This window comes from Neovison vison, chromosome X, assembly GCF_020171115.1.
Source record: "Neovison vison isolate M4711 chromosome X, ASM_NN_V1, whole genome shotgun sequence".
Classification (NCBI taxonomy): Eukaryota; Metazoa; Chordata; class Mammalia; order Carnivora; family Mustelidae; genus Neogale; species Neogale vison.
The window spans coordinates 33,226,088-33,234,595 of NC_058105.1; positions in this window are offsets into that span (position 1 = coordinate 33,226,088).

The following is an 8,508-nucleotide window of genomic DNA, read 5'->3' on the forward strand; positions in this document are numbered from 1 at the left end:
GTTTCTGGGGGAAGATGATGCCAAAAATGATACTTAAAAGTGGTTTGTGAGAACAAGGACATCAGAAAATTAGAGGACCATCTGGAGTTTGGAGAGTTTTTTCTTTTTTTAAGATTTTATTTATTTATTTGAAAGAGAGTACACACACATGTGCATGCACGAGAGAGAGAGAGAGAGAGAGAGAGAGAGAGAAAGAGAATGCACGAGCAGGGAGAAAGACAAGCAGATGCCCCCGCTAAGCATAGATCCTGATGTGGGACTCGATCTCAGGACCCTGGGATCCTGACCTGAGCTGAAGGCAGACATTTAACTGACTGAGCCACCCAGCGCCCCTGTGTGATAATCTTTCTAACGAACTCTCCTTAGCTGTTTATCTCGCAGTCACTTTTTTTAAAAAAAAGATTTTTATTTATTTGACACACAGAGAGAGAAATCACAGGTAGGCAGAGAGGCAGGCAGAGAGAGAGGAGGAAGCAGGCTCCCTGCTGACCAGAGAGCCCGATGCGGGACTCGATCCCCAGGACCCTGAGATCATGACCTGAGCCGAAGGCAGAGGATTAACCCACTGAGCCACCCAGGCACCCCTCGCAGTCACTTTTTAAGAATTTGGAATAAATATTTCGCTTTCATCAGAATATCCCCTTAAACACATATGGTCAGTTCTTTCTTCTGATTTATCTACATCATTTTGCAGCATGCAATATTCAAGAACATTCCAGTATCTGGTATGAGCATGAATGGCAGACCTTTGAATAACCTTTCCGTGCCTGAGAGATTGGGTCAAAGAGTACAGGCTTGTTTCTTCTTTCTATTCTCCCTGCCTCCTGCTTAGTTGGGGGGGGGGCTCCACATTCACCTGAGCTTTTTATTTTTTTTTTAAGATTTTATCTATTTATTTGACAGACAGAGATCACAGGTAGGCAGAGAGGCAGGCAGACAGAGGAGGAAGCAGGCTCCCCACTGAGCAGAGAGCCCGATGTGGGGCCTGAACTCAGGACCCTGGGATCATGACCTGAGCCAAAGGCAGAGGCCTTAACCCACTGAGCCACCCAGGCGCCCCTTACCTGAGCTTTTAATAATCTCCAAACTTCAGCTCTGATCATGATACTTCCCCCTCACCCTCACTCACTGTGGCTTTATAGTGGAGATATTTGATAAATAAGAGTTGAAAAGAAAGAATGTTTGATATAAAATTAAACAGAAGTATATCCTCCACTGTCATGTGAATAATTCCATTTTCCAAATCAGTGAAAGAATAAATCATTTGAAGGCATACTTTACCTATTTCGTTGTTTTCAAAAAATACTGAGCCACCCAGGGGCTTCCTGGAGAGTTTTTCATTAAGAACTTATAAGACTGGGACACCTGGGTGGCTCAGTTGGTTAAGCGGCTGCCTTTGGCTCAGGTCATGATCCCAGTGTCCTGGGATCGAGTCCCACATTAGGCATCTTGCTCGGCAGGAGCCTGCTTCTCCCTCTGCCTCTGTCTGCCACTCTGCCTGCCTGTGCGCATGCTCTCTATCTCTCTCTGACAAATAAATAAAAATAAAATCTTTATAAAAAAAAGAATTTATAAGACTGATCAAGAAAGTTCTGGTATCAGTTCTCTGTTCACTGAGTGGCTCCCTTTTACAGTGTCAGGCCTGTCAGTGGTGACCTTTGGCGTGACCCTCAGAAATTACAGTCAGAAAGCAGACTGCCACAGAGAAAAAGTTGGGCATCATCAATACAGAATTATTTGAGACTTTTGAGGTTTAGCACTTTAATTTTAAGTAGAGGATAATGACTAGAGGCTAGCTTTCAACCCACCAGTCCATGTAGCAACACAGGCTCAGAAAATGTCACACAAGAACCTTTCAGCCAATAAAAAAATGCAGAGCAAGTTAATGGCCATAAAGAATTTATGGGGTCCTATTAAAACAGAGTGAAGTTATGAGGATCGAGAACAACAACAACAAAAAAAATCACAATTTGAGGGATGAAAGAATTGAGCACCTGAATGGGTAACTCACATTCTAGGAAAGTGGTAAATAAAATAGTCAAAGGATGAAAGTGAATACTGGAGAGTACTGACTTCATAAGGAATTTATAAATCGTCCTTATGGGCTTATAATTGACTTTGCTGATGGGAAATTTATAAATAGAAATGTGTATAATAAAGGAAAAGCTGCCTGTTCTTTGGTCATAGTTATAAGTAGTGAACAAAAAACTGCAGAAATGATTTTAAGCCAATGGTCCCATGAAAATGGGACCCCAATGGTCCCCAAGTTGGGAGGTGAAGGGGCACCTGGGTGACTGAGTCCGTTAAGCATCCAACTCTTTGATTTGGGCTCAGGTTATGATCCCAGAGTCCTGGGTTCGAGCCCCAGCATCGGCATCAGGATCCCTGCTCAGTGGGGAGCCTGCTTCTCTTTCTCCCCATGCCCCTCCCCCTGCTTGTGCTCTCTCACTCTCTCTCAAGTAAATAAACAAAATCCTTTTTAAAAAAACATTGTGAGTTGAAGCTGGTTATATTAACATTACCAGTTTCATCCCTAATTTCCTATGAGTTATTGGTGCTGAAAGAAACATGAGGAGGCAGTGGGAGAAAGGGGGCTCCTCTAGACACCTAAGCAGGGATGATCCTGTCCCTCAGATTAATTTCATATGCAGAACCGGCTCCAAATCAAACGGTTAGACAGAATGTACTGAAATGCAGAGAAAATTCTTAAGCAGCAATCAAAAAAATAATGAGAGAATTTTTTTGAAATGACATTGGATTCAACCACAACAATATGGTGTGTGGGAAGAACATTGGCCTAGGATTGGTTTTAGTTCTATTCCTCAATCTGTCTCTGCCATGCACAGCAGACAATCAACATGTGACACTCCCTCCTAAGCCTAAATGGCCGTGACAAGATCAAAATATGGAAAAACCTATGTTCCCATAGAATTCAGGGAAGAGAGCTATCCACGTGATAAAGCCATTGCATGATTCCTGTTCCCATATCCTGCTTGTTGCCTCGTGAAATCACAGGTGAAGTGACCCTATTCCCACTTTATCAGAAATCTTCTGGGGCGCCTGGGTGGCTCAGTGCCTTCCGCTCAGGTCATGATCTCAGGGTCCTGGGATCGAGCCCTGCATCGGGCTTTCTGCTCAGCAGGGAGCCTGCTTCCCTCTCTCTATGCCTGTCTCTCTGCCTACTTGTGATATGTCTGTCAAATAAATAAATAGAATCTTTTAAAAAAGAAATCTTCTACTATTATCCCTTTTTCTCTTCTTTTTTTCAATTTCCTGTGGTCTTCTGACTCATTCCCATCATCACTTCAAGTCCAGTTTCTCATATCTTTAATAAACACTGCTGGGACCCTCGGTATCACTGTTTTGTTCCTTACAGGAGAAAGAAGTTACAGATGTAAGATAAATCAAATATAGGGGTGCCTGGGTGGTTCAGTGGGTTAAAAGCTCTGCCTTCGGCTCAGGTCATGATCTCAGGGTCCTGGAATCGAGCCCTGCATCAGGCTCTCTGCTCAACAGGGAGGCTGCTTTCCCCGCTTTCTCTGCCCGCCTCTCTGCCTACTTGTGATCTCTCTCTCTCTCTGTGTCAAATAAATAAATAAAATCTTTTTTAAAAAAGATAAATCAAAGATAGATGAAGTTAAGCAAAAACCTTGTAGTCCAGAGTTTGAATATTAGACTAAGAATTCTTATTATTCCAACTGAAGAACCGAATAAAACAAAGACTTCTTATTGCTTTGTTATAGTTCCAAGCTCCAGTGAACAGAGAATCATAAGTATGGTTTGAAACTAATCAAAGCAGTGTCAAAGGTATAAGGTGAAACTGCTCAGATTAGCATCATCCTTCATTTCTTCTGTATTTTTCCCATGTTTCTTTTGCTGCCCAAGGTATCTTTCTCTTGCCTGTGATTAAGAATTGTGTGATTCACGGCAAACATCATCCTCAATGGGGAAAACCTGAGAGATTCCCCCAAAGGTCAGGAACAAGACAAGGATGTCTACTGTCACCACTTTTATTCAACATAGTACTGGAAGTCCTAGCCTCAGCAATCACAAAAAAGGAAATGAAAGGCATCCAAGTGGGTAAAGAAAAAGTAAAACTTTCACTATTTGCAGATGATACGATACTCTATGTAGAAAACTCCAAAGTCTCCACCAGTAAAGTACTAGAACTGATAAATGAATTCAGTAAAGTCACAGGACACAAAATCAGTATACATAAGCGTTGCATTTCTATACACTAATAATGAAACTGGAGAAAGAGAAATTAAGAAAACAATTCCATTTACAGTTGCATCAAAAATAATAACATACCTAGGAATAAACCTAACTGAAGAGGTGAGAGACCTATACCTCAAAAATTATAAAACACAGGAGAAGGAAATTGAAGATGACATAAAGAAATAAAAAGACATTTCATGCTCATGGACTGGAAGAACAAATATTGTTAAAATGTCTATAATACCTAAAGCAATCTACATATTTAATGCAATCCCTATTAAAATACCGATAGCATTTTTCACAGAATTGGAACAAACAATCCTGAAATTTGCATGAAATCACAAAAGACCCTGAATAGCCAAAGCAATTCTGGAAAAGAAGAACAAAACCACAGGTTGTCATAATTCTGGATTTCAAGTTATATCATAAAGCTGTAGTAATCAACACAGTATGGTCTGGCATAAAAGAGACATACAAATCAATCAAACAGAATAGAAAACCCAGAAATGAACCTATAATTATATGATCAATTAATCTTCAAAAAAGTAGGAAAAATATGCAATGGGAAAAGGACAGTCTCTTCAACAGATGGTGTTAGGAAAACTGGACAGTGATATGTAAAAGAATGAAACTGGGCCACTTTCTTCCACCATACACAAAAATAAATTCAAAATGGATTAAAGACCTCAATGTGCAACCTGAAACCATAAAAATCCTAGCAGGCAGTAATTTCTCTGACATCAGCCAAGGCAACATTTTTCTAGATATGTCTCCTGAGGCAAAGGAAACAAAAGCAAAAATGAACTATTGGGACTTTATCAAAATAAAAAAAGCATCTTCACAGTGAAGGAAACAATCAACAAAATTAAAAGGCACCTCACTGAATGGGAGAAGATATTTAAAAACTATGTATCCCATAACAGGTTAGTAGCTAAAATATGTAAAGAACTGATACAACTCAATACTTAAAAAATAAATAATCCAATTTAAAAATGGGCAGAAGACATGAACAGACATTTTTCCAAAGAAGACATACAGATGGTGAGCCTGGGTGGCTCAGTGGGTTGAATGTCTGCCTTCAGCTCAAGTCAGGATCCCAAGGTACTGGAATCGAGTTCCGCATCGGGCTCCCTGCTCAGCAAGGAGTCTGCTTCTCCCTCTCCCTCAGCAGCTCCCCCCTGTTCATGCTCACTCTCTCGCTCCTTCTAATAAATGAGTAAACTCTTAAAAGAAAAGAAAAAGATATACAGATGGCCAACAGACACATGAAAAGACACTCAACAAAACTCATCATCAGGGGAATGCAAATCCAAACTATAATGAGATATCATCTCACACCTGTCAGAATGGCTACAATCAGCAACACAAGAAATAACAAGTGTTGGTGAGGATGTGGAGAAAAAGAAACCCTCTTCTACTGTTGATGGGAATGCAAATTAGTGCAACCTCTATGGAAAACATTATGGACTTTCCTCAACAAGTTAAAAATAGAGCTATCCTATGATCTAGCAATCACACTACTAGGAAACACACACTACTATTTACCCAAAGAATACAAAACTTCTAGTTCAAAGGGATAGATGCACCTCCATGTTTATTGCAGCATTATCTACAATAGCTAAGATATGGAAACAGACCAAGTATCCATTGACTGCTGAGTGGATAAAGATGTGGTATATATACACAATAGAATATTATTCAACCATAAGAGGGAATGAAATCTTGCCATTTGCAATGACATGGATGCAGCTAGAGAGTATAATACTAAGCAATATAAGCCAGACAGAGAAAGACAAATACTATCTGATTTCATTCATATGTGGAATTTAAGAAACAAAAAATGAGGGGTGCCTGGGTGGCTCAGTGTGTTAAGACTCTGCCTTCGGCTCAGGTCATGATCTCAGGGTCCTGGGATCAAGCTCTACATCAGGCTCTCTGCTCAGTGGGGAGCCTGCTTCCCCCTCTCTTTCTGCCTGCCTCTCTGCCTACTTGTGATTTCTCTCTCTCAGTGTCAAGTAAATAAATAAAATCTTTTTTAAAAACCCAAAGACAATAACAACAACAACAAAAACGACCCAAAGAAAGAGAGAGGAGAGAGAGAGAAATCAAGAAACAGACACTTAACCGTAGAGAACAAACTGATGATTACCAGAGGGGAGGGGGGAGGGGTGTTGGGTGAAATAGGTGTTGGAGATTAAGGAGGGCACTTGTGATGAGTACAGGGTGATGCATGGAATTGTTGCATCGCTATATTGTACGCCTGAAAACTAATATAACACTCTATGTTAACTCTACTGGAATTTACAATTAAATTAAATTTAAAAAATAATTGCATGGGTCATAGTACTGTAAAATAATTAGACCCATTTTCCCATGTGACAAATATATTCACTAAGGCATTTTTGCATTTTGCTCGGGGGTCATATTTGAACAACAAAAATCTAGAATGGTTCCCAAAGTATCAATCTGTTAGTCTGTGCCAAGTAAGAGAGCAGAATAAACATAACCAAAGTAGTCAAAGAGAGTCAATTTGATGACAGCATATAGGCCTGTCCTGGTTGTGGAGACGAACAGTTATTTGTAAATCTGTACTTCTACTTGGAAATCAAAAGTATGGGCTGTGTTTAGATATTTGGTTTTTGGGATTATATCCAAATTAGATCTTTAATAAGAGACACTCTAAATCTTTAGGTCATGCTATCTCCACCCTCAAGTATCACTGAATTCCAGGCAATGCATATTTTTTGTAACTGACCACATTTGAAAATCCTGGCACAGAGCAGATAACTTATTTTCCTGTTGATGAATGCTCAGGTATAATACTTAGGTTGGAAATACACACTCCCAGACTTCATCCCAGAAAATACAAGACCTCAAAATGGGAGTTGTCAAACCAGTTTTTTCCTATCGCCTTTGCCAAGGATGAGCAATACGTTAACAAAAAGTTGAAATGCATCCCCTATGTTATAACATAGAGTTTCGTCTTGAAGAAGTAGTTTATATTTTGGCAGCTGGAGAAATTGATCTATGATAGCATAGAATTCAAGACATAAGAGAGAAAATTATTAAAAATAGTAAATTACATGACTGAATCACTTTCCATATTCCATAAAATTTTGGAACAGGCTTAATTAATCAATAATGAGCTGAAACCATGAAAAATGAACTCAGAGACTTAACAGGACTACAAAGACCAAAAGTAAATACTTTTTATTGTGGCTTGATGTAGTTACTGAGAGTTTTACTGAGCATATATAATTTTTACCTCATTTTTGAGCAGCCATTGTGGCAGGAAAAAGAATTTGGTTCTCAATACTTGTGCTTCTTCTTCTTCCCTTTTTTTTTTTTTTAAGGATTTTATGTATTTATTGGAGGGAGAGAGAGAGCAAGCAGAGGGGCAGAGAGAGGGACAGTCACACTGTGTGCTGAGCACAGAGCCTGATTCAGGGCTCCATCTCATGGCCCTGAGATCATGACATGTGCTGAAACCAAGAGTCAGATGCTCAACCAACTGAGCCACCCAGGCACCCCAGTACTTGTGTTTTTTAAAGGATAGAGTGAGACAAAGAAATTGTTCCATTTGGTTTTTGGTTATAACAAAAGTTATTGAAAGACAGCCTTTGGATGTATATTATTATTATTATTATTATTATTATATAATTTCTTTTCTTACATGTCTCTCTGCTCATATGATGCTAAATGCCTCATTTGAGCTTGGTGAAATTGGTCAGGTTAGCTAGACCTAGAACTGGACCAACCACAAGTGCATCATTCAGGCCGGTAGAGAGTTGACCATCAGGGAGATCCCAGAAACCTGGCCATTGGCTACAGGCACTGAAGTCAATATACAACATTCCCACTGACTTAAGTGCTTATGGATGGATGAATGGATAAAGAAAATGTGTGACACACACACAAACACACACACAGTTACAACCTGGAATACTATTAGTCATTAAAAAGTAGGAAATCTCACCAACCACAACAAAATGGCTGGACCTTGAGGGCATTATGCTCAATGAAATAACTCAGACAAAGACAGATAATGTAGTTCTCACTTACACGTGGAATCTTAAAAAACCTCATAGATACAGAGAGTAGACTGGAGGTCACCAGAGTCAGAGGTTGGAAGGTGGGCAAAATGAGTGAAGGGGGTCAAAAGGCACAAACTTCCAATAATAAAATAAATAAGTCACTGGGTTGTAATATACAGTGTGGTGACTATGGTTAATAATCCTGTATTACGTATTTGGAAGTGGCTAAGAAAGTAGGTCTTAAAAGCTTTCATCG